This window comes from Ctenopharyngodon idella, chromosome 6, assembly GCF_019924925.1.
Source record: "Ctenopharyngodon idella isolate HZGC_01 chromosome 6, HZGC01, whole genome shotgun sequence".
NCBI lineage: Eukaryota > Metazoa > Chordata > Actinopteri > Cypriniformes > Xenocyprididae > Ctenopharyngodon > Ctenopharyngodon idella.
The window spans coordinates 7,067,586-7,080,891 of NC_067225.1; the positions used below are offsets into that span (position 1 = coordinate 7,067,586).

The window sequence follows — 13,306 nt, forward strand, 5'->3', positions numbered from 1 at the left end:
TGTGCATCTGTGCTCACAGCGGGAGAGGAAATGGGTACATTGCTACAAGTAAGGCATCCAGTTCTTTAGATTTTTGGGCAGCAAAGATAAATAGCATGACATTTATTACAATAATTTATGGAATGGCACTTTCAGTCAATAGGGTATAAATAAATAGTGTCTGAAACTCTAAAAATATATATATTTTTTCTTTTCAACAAATGAAATGACACGCTTCATTGCAATTTTTTGTATTTTCTAGCAATATACATTACATAATTACCAAAATAAAAAATGTACCAAAAATAGGTTACACGTTATTTTAAAGTGTCCGTGTTACAGTGTAATTTTGCATTTAAGTACTAATAATAATTAAACTACATGTACTATAGGCTTAGGATTAGGGTGTGGTTTAGGGTTAGTTGCATGTAAAATGTGCAACAAGGACACTGTAAAATAAAGTGTTACCTAAAAATATGATGGCAGAATAGGAAACAGGGTTCCATATTTAGCCTAAACTATTGCGGTTTGCTAGTTTGGGACCAATTGTTGGTTTACATTTGACAAGCTCGTATTTCCAATAGATTAAAGAAAAATATTTATTTGATTTTTTTTATTTATTTATTTAATTTTTTACAATAACTTAGGTAACAGAGCTGAATCTAATCTAGTTCTTACTACAGAAAAACATGATGTTTTGTGGTTCTAATGCTTGAAAAAATCCTGAGACAAGTGTATTCATGGAAAGTATTTGCATGCATGTGTAGGTGCAGGTGTGTGAATCAGCGATGACATATTGGATCCATAACCATCTTGTGCCAGTGCTACCAGAAATGTTCTTGTCACGGTTGGTGTTGCAGTATTTAAACGCACAACGAAGGAGATATCTTCAAGAACATTTAACGGAGTACTATGAACAAGGAACAAGGAAAATCACCAGGAAAGTAACTCACAACACCATGTAACATAAACAAAGCTAGACAAGGAATAGACAGAAACTGAGGGCTTATATACAAGGTGAACAGAAGATCTAATGAGACTAATTAATAAGACACAGCTGAGCTCAAACACTAATCAAATGAGTAACCAAGGATACAAACAAGTGACGGGAAACTGAGAACAAAGGAGAACATGTGACCAAAGAAAAACTCATACATGAACAGAACAGGGATACAGATCAAAAGCAAACTCAGAACGTGACAGTTCTATGAAAGATTAACAGCTTATAGTTCAGCATAGCCTCATATCTGATGTTCAGATTTATCAACTAAACATTTCTGTTATTCATATGTTATTCTTTTTGTTATGGTTGTAATATTGCTCACCTTATCAGTCAACATGGTTCTTCCTGGCTTCTGAAATCATTTAGTTTTTCAACATATGCACGTGTACAGCTTTCACGGTAATTACGACAATGTGACAGTGAATTCCATTCACTTAACTGTAGAGGTTCCGAACACGCAAAACATACACAAAACTACATACAGTTGCTTTAACACTATTTACTGTGCAAGACAAAAGAATTTTAATAAAATAAAGCAACTGTATTGTTAAAAGTTTGTTTTTCATCAGAATTGTTTTCATCAGCCAATCTGGGGTTTTTCCAAAGCGAACTATGGTCGCAAGTTCCGTCGTTATCACTTTTGAACAGCGGTAAGTTTCTCTTACTGTATTTATCAGTATTTCATTTACACATATCAGCTTCTCAAGCTCAGTAGTTCAATGTTGTGGGAAACATCACAGGGATCCATTTTTATAGACAAAATATTCTGCTCTCGGCACAAAGAAAGAATACTGACCCTGTAACATTCAACTCCAAAACCCCTCTAATGTATGAATTGCCAATTGTAAAACTCAGCTGTTGACCTCTAATCACAATATTGGAGGTAATGCATCCATCTATGGTGGTCTCTCAATGTATTTCTATGGTATTTATAGCTTTTGTTCAATGTAAACTTTTGAAATTATATTCAGTCATTATGAATAGCAAATAATGACCCATGGACAAACTACAGTTAAATTGTACAAGAAAGGCTAGAAGAAGTTCAACTTCCAGCATAGACTCAGGAACTTCCTCAGGGACATCTCAGATCTTGAGATGTTCTACAAGTATAGTGGTTAGTGTGTTTTTTCCAAAGCCTAAATAAACTTCTGGTCTCTTTGGAGTCAGTGACAGAGATAATAATTGCTAAATTCTATCATCCATTTCTGGTTCGGTTTATGATAAGCAATTCCATGAAGCTGTTGTATAAACCGTTGCCTAGTTATTGCTTCATTCTTGATTTACTCTACTATGATCTTTTCTGCTGACTTCTTCTGTCTCCCCCACTGTGCCTGCTTTCATGTTATTTCTAGCTCCTATCCCACATGAACACGAACATGAGTTTTCCGCTCTCACTCATCTAAAAGCGATCAACAGAGTTCTGCACCCAGCTTTAGTCTGCTTTATAAGCCCTCACAGCATTTCCTAACATTTTTTTTTTGTCATCCAATAGCTCCACGAGGTAGCCTTTCATAAACACCAAACCAGAAACTGATTTCACTTATGTTATAATGGATATCATTCAACAGTATCATTTATTTCATTTAAGTGTAAATTATTACAATGATTCACTTTTAAACAAAAAACAATACTGTGGGTGAAAAAGACTCATGTTAAGATCATGTTCACACAGCAGCAGAATACGGTTGTCAGTCCTGTATTTGAGTCCTTAAAACGGTTACATTCACACACAGTTCAGTTATTTATGGAAGTGACAACCACATTCTATAACTGAACCCACACCCGTAAGTTTTCAGGACTCAAAACCACATTCTATAACCTAACTCACACTGTTTGAATGGAATTGGACTGGACACCTAAGCTACGTTCACACTGTCAGTTTTTGGGATTGACAACCGCATTTACCTAATGGTGTAAGTCTCGAAATGTCCCGTTCACACAGCAACTTACAGTAGCGTCTCGAATACTGTCTGTATGAATGTGCAACGGGAGTCAATCTCGTATTCTGTTACCAGTAACCATAGCGGCACTGACCAAAGTAATATCAATGATGGTGACATCCATAAAACTGAAAAGTCATATCACACGACAAGTCCAGTTGTTAGCGTTAAGAGAACACGGGCTTGATTCCTGTTCATACAGACAGTTTTTGAGATGCTATTGTAAGTTGCTGTGTGAACGGGACGTTTCGAGACTCACACCTGTAAGTGAATGTGGCTGTCAATCTCAAAAACTGATACTTTGAATGCAGTCTTTAAGCAGGTTTGTTGCTGTGGGCCCCCTTGAAATCACTTTCCGGTGATAATTATTTTTTAAATATAACCTGGTTGGAAAGATAAGATAAAACCCAATTTGATTCTTTCCACATTCACACAGTCCTACTGTATGTTACAGGGTTAAAATGCAAAGGCAAAGTAATATTTTCCAAAGTAGGTTACAGCTAAAAGGCTCAGAATAATAAATTCATGCCTCAAATCCTGTGTTGATTACAGTATTGTAAACACAAACATTCTAATTCAGTTTTAGTGTGGAATTAACAATTTGCTTGAAGATAATAACCCTCATCCAAACATAACCCAGAGAAATCCTCTCTAAACTGGTTTGTAATAAAACTGGCATTTAGAAATATAAACTGATAACAACTCACAATAATCTGAAGATTCCAACTACAAACTTTAATAATAAATATTAAGTTGTATTCATATGTTTGGTTATTCTCCACATTATATATTCATTTTTAAATAATAATATAATAATTATATTTTTTTAATGATAAACATTTTTTTTTTACACAATACTTACAGGTACTGTTCATACTGTCATACTAATACATTACATTGATCAGAAAAGACAGTACAGATATTTAACATTGTTACAAAAGATTTCTATTTCAAATAAATGCTGTTCTTTTGAACTTTCGATTCATCAAAGTAATCCTAGTAAGTAATCCTTTATTTTTAGGTATCCTAAAAATAAAATGTATCAGGGTTTCCACAAAATTATCAAGCAATACAACTGTTTTAAAAATTGATAAGAAATGTTTCTTAAGCAGCAAATCAGCATATTAGGATGATTTCTGAAGGATCATGTGACACTGAAGACTGGAGTAATGATGCTGAAAATTCAGCTTTGCTATCACAGGAATAAATTACATATATTAAAATAGAAAACAGTTATTTTATTTTAAATTGTAATAATATTTCACAATATTACTGTATTTTGATCAAATAAACACAGCCTTGCATAACCACAAAAACTTATAAAAACATTTAAAATATTACCAACCTCAAACTTAGTATAAACACTTTTGCGCATTCTATTGTGTTATATAATGTCCCATGTGTACTATAATTACTGTCTTAAAGCTCAAATTAGTTTTATGTAAAATTATCACAGGGACTTAAGAGAAATGCAATTCCATTGCCTCATGTGCACCTACGGTTGAAAGGCAATGAACTCGACTTTGTATTTCATTTAACAACAATCCCTAATAATAAAGACAGTAGCCTGCATGTTTAACTATAATGTGAATGCTTGTTATATAATGTAATCAGTGCAGGCTAATCCTTGAGGTTCTTTGTCAAGATGAATAAGTGTGGAAAATAAATGCATGACAGGAGTGACAGAATTAAGTTCATTATCTCATTTTCAACAGACCTGCTAATTGAGAGCAGAAGGCATGTGCCCTTGTTTAGCAATGCTGAAGAAGAAAGGTCACACACTGACATAAACAGCAGGAAAACAGGACAGATGGACACAAAGTCAAATGAACCAAACACTTTCAAATGAAATAATTATAAATGTAACCAAGAAACAAGACCACAGTTTTGACATATATCTTGGGTGAGTGCTGTGAATGCCATAAATGCAAATCTCAGTTTATTTGTTGCGAGAAATGTCACAGATGTGTCTTATTATACATGGGACTTTTAAAGAGCGGTCCACTTTTGTGGCCTCATTTCTCAGAGCGAGTCCATTGCTTAGTCAGTTTTTTACTCTTTCTGAATTTTTTAACTGCTGTGCCAGCAAATAAAAATTCAGCCGTCATGCTAACTCTGCTACTCTGTCAAAAACATGGAGAAAACTGACAGGATGGTGACAGAAAGAAAGAAAATGTCTTTGGCTAACTTTAGCTATTACCGTTAGCACTTACACACAGGAAAGAGGTTGAAAAAACAGCTTAAAAAAATTGCCCTGTTGAAAAAACAGCTTAAACCAGTCTAGGGTGGTTAATCAGTCCCCCAGCCTGGCCAAACCAGTTATGTTGATATTAGATGGGACCAGCTGACCGACAATAGCAAAACCAGCTTCGCCAGGTTGGAGAAGCAGATAAACTACCTTAAAGGGGACCTATTATGCCCCTTTTACAAGATGTACTATAAGTCTCTGGTGTTCCCAGAATGTGTCTGTGAAGTTTCAGCTCAAAATACCCCACAGATCATTTATTATAGCTTGTCAAATTTGCCCTTATTTGGGTGTAAGCAAAAACATGCCAATTTTGTGTGTCCCCCTTTAAATGCAAATGAGCTGCTGCTCCCGGCCCCCTTTCCAAAAGAGGGTGGAGCTTAAACAGCACGCGCTTTGGTTGCTCAACAACAACAAAGCTGGAGAATGACGATTGTCAGTAACGGTGTTCAGCCTTACATTGTTCAAACCGGAGTCGGACACTGATGGAGAGACTCTTAGTTACAACTTTTAGAATGCAACCTCTACGTTTCTGAATGGTTAGTGGATAAATTTATGTAGTTGCTGTGGAGTTGATTCAACTCATTGACTAGCATGTGCCGTCATGTTAATCTTTTGTGCAAATCCAGCATTGAATTGACCCTTGTTTGTGAAGCAGTCTGGCGTAAAAAGACGGCATGGCAAGAACACTCTACTACAACAACTCTTCCTCTTCTCTAAGGGGCCGTTCACATAACGTGTGGCAGGCGCGCTCATAATGGAAGTGATGTGGTTGTGACATGCATGCGGTGTGTTTTCCAGGCGCATCGACATGAAAAATTCTCAACTTTTCAGAATGCTGCAAGTGCACTGCAGGTCATGTGACAAGAACCAACCAATCAGCTTCAGCTTTTCCGTAACAAAACATCGAAATCTCAGTCGAACAGCTGATCATAGCTGTACAGGGTGGTTTTTATATCTCATCTCCATAAATATATCTAGTAGTAAAGCTAATGCAAGGGCTAGAAATCAATTTATCCTTTGCTGAAACTTCCTACTTCTCGTGGAGAGCGCAGTTCATGGTTGCATAGCAACGACAGACGCCACGGGAGTGCAAGCGCTTTGGAAAGAAGGAAAAAGCGGTGCGACCACGCTTTCCACACGTTTTTAGACGCGATATGTGAACGGCCCCTAAAGCAGCCCAACATGGCCTCACCCCCTTTGTTGCATGTTCTTGGGGGTGGGTTTATGTAAATTTTAGGGTTAATGATGTCACTAACCTGGGAAAAGCTCATTGTAGTTCTACCAGCCATTTGTTGTAGTCCTTAAACAGCTAGTTCTTTAAAAGAAAATATCTCCCATTGCATTGAACTATGAGCATTGTAACTTTGCAGATGTTGTTTATGCACAAACAGCAACATTAAAAAAAAAAAAAAAGTGAAATCATAATCAACCACCCCTTTAACATTTGATATCCCACTTGACATTTGAAATTCAAGTGTTTTGATCTGCCTGCATTGACACCATTGTATGCGAACTGAACTGAGCTGGATGATGACAATCACTGTTTACTCCAGTACTGAATTTACTTAAGATGGATACTGACACCATTTTCTTTAAGAGCTGATGTGCAGCCAAAATTATATACCAGTTATCACTGTAAAGCTGCTTTGGCACAATCTGCATGGTAAAAAGCGCTATATAAATAAAGGTGACTTGACTTGACTGACTTTAAACCACGTTGCATTCAGCTTTGTAAACCACCAGATGCAGAAATTAAGCAATTTTGTTTGTTTAGGTGATTTCAAATCCATTTTCTATCTCTCTAATTGTGAGCCATTTAAAAGTAAACAAGCCTCCCTGACAAAATACAGTATAAATCTTGTATCTTGAAACAACTGATGAAAAAATTATAGCAATATTAGAGTTTAATAATCTCACAGACCTAAATAAGAAATTTGCCTGTGAGCTTCCCACCCAGACCAGTGGGATAATTGTGCCCTCTGCTGTTCACATACTTATATTTCAAAGGCAGTTCACAAAATTTAGTTCAAAGATTTTTAGTTTTTTAGTCAAGACTCATCTGTCACTGATATCTTGATAATTTATGTTTCATTAGAGGCTTTCTTTAATTATCCAGGTCTAATGTAGGGAACAGTTACCTGACAAAAAACATGATGTTGTCTTTGGTCTACTAATTTGTTGAATCACACACACACACACACACACACAGTGTCTATTGTGTAAGTATTTGCAAAGAATTTGTCAGATGCTTTTATGCCGAGTGAGTGTATTAAAAAAAGTGATTTAGCTCCACATGCGAAACTGCCGTTGTGAACAGATGGCAAGCATGCAAAGTTATGTGCTGGATTAAGTGTTTTATTAATAGAAGGACACATAAAAATGGTCAGAAGTGAATCATTCCTATTAATCTTATTCTTCCTTTTCCAGAAACCCAAAAAGCCACTAGCTGAGAGGTTAGCTGCATCTTTTCTGTAGTATGCATTAGTCCAATGCTTTTTACAATAGCTAAACCATATATAATCCTACAGTATATTGCACTGTTGTATTCTGTAATGAAATGACATTTTGCTGTATGTAGTGTAGGCTGCATGACATTTGGGTTTTACATTTCGCCACTTGTTGATCGTAACCCGTTTTTCTGTAGATGAAAACATAATAAAGTAGCAGAACTACTGAAGGAGTGAGTTCATAAAACTGGCTCACTGAAGCTCATGTAGGACGTTCAATGATGCCCACACGTTGTTAAAATAACTGATCTGAGATGAATAACAAACTGGGTCTGTAAACCCCAGAGGAAAACAACTTTGAACAGAACTCTTTTGTATGGTATTATTGTTGTTTGCTTCAGCAAGTTACCAAATGAATGCTAAACTGAGAATTCATAGAGGCACATCTACCAAATTATTCAGTGAAAAAAAAATTGAACAATTGCCCAAGTATTTCTGTATATGCAAGAGAATACATTAGTGAAGGTTTTACCATTACAAAAAGTAGACCTACTTTAGGATGAGCAAATGAAAAGAAACACCAGATTTTTTTTTTTTTTTTTGTGTGCAAACTGCTCAAATTCTACCAGATCTTTTTTTTCCTCAGCAAGCCAAAATCATTATTCATGCCATGATATTCCTTTTATATTTTATTCTTTTCTATTAACATTTTCTTCTGTTAACATTGTATGAGCACTGTATTCAGTTCTTCGGAGCGCTTCTGTTTCTCTACTTGGGTGAATTTTTCCAATGGATTCTTTTTTTAAGTTAGGACTTATTTACCATTACATTTTTACACAACACATTGCATTCTTCATCTAATTCTCTTTCGACTTGCTTTTGTGACTGGGGTGCAAAGAACTAAGACAAATTGTGATCAAAGTAACAATCTTTCCTCTTGGCGAACACTTCCATGTGTTCCGCCCACCTCTGCTGTTCTGTGGAAGTTCAGAATTAGTCTCTTATCTGTGGTCTTATCTAATCTCCAGCAACACACTCGTTGAACGTCAACACGGGAATGAGTTTTCTCCTCTGGGGGACATTAGTGGGACTTCAAAAATGGATCCCTAACAAAACATGCCTAACAGATTACAAGAATACTGGTGGCAGCTCATGAGATGAGGAGATGGGCTAATAATCCAAAGGATGCAGGTTCAAATCCCAAAGGGAAGATTTGTGATTTTGAGCAGTGTTTTTTAACCGGTGGGTGGCAAGACTGTTTTGAGTGGGTTGTGGAGTGTGTATCAAAGAAACAACAACAGAAACCGTAAATACTAAGGGCCAGATTTAGGGCTACTAAACAGGGAAAATCAGCATTAGCGCAATTCCAAAAAGCGCCAATGGGAGTGGAAAGTTCTGAGCGTGATCTACCATTGACGCACAAATTAAAGACCACCGACACAGCTGGATCATTTCCATAAAGACAAATGCAATCTACCAAGAGCAGCGCAAATTAGCGTCTGGTTTAAAGGGGTGGTTGATTGTGATTTCACTTTTTTAACTTTAGTTTGTGTGTAATGTTGCTGCTTGAGCATAAACAACATCTGCAAAGTTACAACGTTCAAAGTTCAAAGCAAAGGGATATATTTTCTTTTAAAGAAAGGACTACAACAAACAGCTGGTAGAGACTACAACGAGCTTCTTCCTGGGTTAGTGGCATCACTAACCCTAAAATTTACATAAACCCTGCCCCCAAGAACACACAACAAAGGGGTGAGGCCATGTTATTACAATACAGTACATAACACAAATGCAATAGCATGTCATAAAAGCAAGATGACAACATGACAAATTATAACCGTAATTAAGCTAAACTATACCTGTTCTATCTTCATGCAGCATACATTCTCTGGCTCTGTGAATTTAAGATAGTTAACTCCACATCAGCTACATAAATTCATCAACTAACCATTCAGAAATGCCCTGTTGCATTCTACATGTCACTTCTTATTGAGTCTCTCCATCATTGTCCGACTTTGGTTTGAACATTAAAGGCTGAACAGTTTCTGACATTTTTAGTGAGTGTGCGTGAGGTAATCGGTAACCATAGACTGTAAAACACGAGCTCTTGACACTCCGCCCTCTTCTTGGGAACAGCAGCTCATTTGCATTTAAAGGGACACGCACAAAAACGGAGCGTTTTTGCTCACCCTCAAAAAGTGACAATGTTATAAAAAATGATCTGTGGGGTATTTTGAGCTAAAACTTCACATACACGCTCTGGGGACATCAGAGACTTATTTTACATCTTGTAAAAGTGTCATTATATGACCCCTTTAAAACATGCTTTTTTTGGGGTGGTAAATAATGGGACAAATAACCAGTAAATTGACTAGCACAAACCTAGCACAAAGCCTCATTGCAAGATGGCCGCCATCCTAGAGCCTCGTCGCAAGATGGCCGACATCCCTGAGCCTCGTCGCAAGATGGCCGACATCCCTGAGCCTCGTCGCAAGATGGCCGACATCCCTGAGCCTCGTCCCAAGATGGCCGCCGCCACGCCTGAGCCCTCGGCCAAAATGGCCGCCATGCCTAAGTCCTCTCCAGAGCTAATGGAGGACTTCTGGCTGATCAACTTCTAATCAGAGGCAAGAACCATCCCTGACCAGAGTCCAGTGTCTTCTCCAGCCCCTGAGTTCGCTCCAATGTCTTCGCCAGCCCCTGAACCTGCTCCAGTGTCTGCTTCAGCCCGTGACCAGAGTCCAATGATGGCCTCCCTGGTTGGACTCTTTATGGCGCGAGGTCGCACCTTCCGGGAGGGGGGAGTAATGTCACATGTCTGTCTGTTTTTCACCATGTTCTGTTTGTCACATGTCCTCCTTTGTTTAGTTTTCCCACCTTTAGTTAGTTGTCATGGTTTCTAATTTGATTAGTGTCCTCGTTTTAGGTGTGTCTTGTTTATTATCTCATTAGTTCCCTCATTATTTCCTGTATAAGTACTCCTTTGTTTGTTCACTCTTTGTCCTGTCACTGTTATGTTTTTGATGTGTTACCTACCCTTTGAGTTCTTATTAAACCTTTTGAGTTCGTTGGAAACCTGCTTCTCCTGCTTTCTTCTGCCTGTGGTCACATACCGTTACACAAGAAGCCGTGGTTTACAGTAAATTTATAACAGCTAAGGGGCGTTATTAGGCACGACGCAGAGTGGAGTGCCTAAAACCCCCTTAGCTGTTATAAATTCACTGTAAACCACGGCTTCACGGGTCTTATTACTTCAATAAAACGGTTACCACACAATACAAATATTAAAGCCAAAAAATATGTATCAATGCAACTTTCATGAAGTAAAATCATTAAAAGGCTTCCTTTTAAAAAAAATAGTCCCTGACAGTGAACAGCAACAGAAGTTACATTTATTACGCCATTAGATGAGTGAGTCACTCGGTCGCAAAAACTTTTATATTGAAACTTGTTGTGAACACGGAACAAGACGCAAATGCTATGACTAGCGCTGTCAGTGTCAGCAGGGCACGGGAAAACCGTACAACCGCTTTGAACACGGCTCAACCAATCAGAATCAAGGGCCGGAACTATCCGCTTTATAAAGTACCATATTAATGGCTTTTACATATTATGATGCTTATATTGCAACACCATTAAAAATAATCATTTCTGACTGACAGTCATGTACTTGTACAGTGACCTTCTTAAAATTTGTTCAACTTAATATTGTATTAGGTATATTATATAATTTATAAGTTATCTGCATTAGAATATAAAGCATTCAACACAGAGCAGTTTGATTAAGGTCTATATGAGGGGCATTTTATACATATGGAATGACATAAAACAGGTGTTTTAGTTGCCATGGAGACTGGATCAAAAGTGAAGTCAGTTTCTAAATGGAAAGTTTTTAAGTATTAACTTAAAAAAGTTAATCCAGTTTAATAAGAAGAAACCAATCAATTCTTTATCTACCATGTTTCAATGTTCTTACTTTGCAGACATAAACAGAGCTAGACTTCCTGAAAGAAAGTTTTTTAAGTCACACCAAGCAAGTGTTCATTGATGAAGCTTGTCAGTGCTGAGAGATCCTCAAGCTTTTAACATGCAGATAACATATTTCCCACAGTGCTGAGATGAAGAGCGAATGAAACCGAACTGGAACTGCATCAAGGAAAGGGAAAAGAGAAATGCCTTAGAGAATTTTACCAAAAGCAACTGATAATGAGATGCAAATGTAGAACAAAGGATTATTGGCCGCAAGAGAGGACGGGATTCCAGCAGAGAGTGCTACTTTGCTACATGAAAGTGTACTGGAGACACTGAAGGCTCTACAGGCCTGGTTACTACCAACCTTTGGCTAGGTTTGGAAAACTATAGCTTCTGCTGCGTTCACACCATGTTGTAATTACCATAGTCTCGAGATGACAACACATGATTATGCATTTCTATGACAACACTATCAGCGCCTAAATGAATCTGCAGCGGTTAGGTGGTACAAGTTCTACGAGGATGTGAACAGTTTTTACAAGTTGAAATCTCATAATTACTACATGGTGTGAACGCACCTTTTCTACTTACTGAATACTGTGCAGTATACACTGTTTACTCCCTACTGTTTATTAACAGTAATATGCTACACTGCTGTCAAGTGTCCTCGTTACATTCTAAATGAGTAGTGCCTAGTTATCAACTTAAACTTAAACTTTTGTCTTAACTTCTGATCAAATAATGAGTCAAAATATAGATTATAGAAGTAATTAAATAACTTAGTGTTCAGAATTTATAAGTAATTAAAAACACACTATGCACACTACATACCACAGAAATACTAAGAGCACAAAGTTAGTATGCTGTTGATACTGTTTTTAGTTTGCTAAGCAAACAAACAAAAAGAACTAGATCAAAAAGACAAAGTTTTGCTTGAAGTTTTAGGTTGAAGTAGTTTGTTATTTAAAGTAGTTTTAAAGCTTAAAGTTTGAAGGTTTTGAAGGTAATACAGTCTGACAAAAAAAGACAGACACAGTAGCACATTGCTAGTATGTTTTAACATGTTGCTAGCATGATTTAGCACATTGCTAGCATGTTTCTTACATGAATTAGCACATTGCTAGCATGTTTTAACATGGTATTAACATGACTTAACACATTGGTAACATGTTTTAGCATGTTTCTAACATGAATTAACAGACTGCTATCAGCATGTTGTTAGCATTATTTAACATGTTGCTAGCATGTTTCTAGCATGAATTATGATATTGTTAGCATGTTGGTAGCATGATTTACCATGATAGATAGATAGATAGATGATAAATAGATGATAGGATGTTTTAACATGTTAACATGTTTTAACACATTGTTAGCATTGTTAGCATGAATTAGCACATTGTTAGCATGTTTTAACATTTTGCTAACATGATTGAACACATTGCTAACTGTTTCTAGCATGAATTAACATATTGCTAATATGCTTTAACACGTTGCTAGCATGGTTTAATACTGGTAGCATGTTTTAGTATGTTGCTAGCATGATTTAATACATTGCTAGCATTTTTAAAGTTGATGATAGATATTTAATTTAGTGTGCAGTTTGCAGATGGTCTCTGCACAGGCTGTGGGTGGTCTGTGGACTACAAGAGCTTTAACCTCAGACTCTATCTCTGATTTATCCAATCCATGCAGTAAGTGTACAAAGTTGAACAGTTGG

At 36.9% G+C, this 13,306-nt stretch overlaps 1 protein-coding gene across 8 annotated transcripts in view; it reads right to left on the minus strand.

The window, feature by feature from the left end:
- The window catches only part of plppr2b (phospholipid phosphatase related 2b), a 52,965-nt gene that overhangs the window by 26,925 nt on the left and 12,734 nt on the right, over window positions 1–13,306 (minus strand). The gene's annotated exons all lie outside the window — the stretch shown is intronic.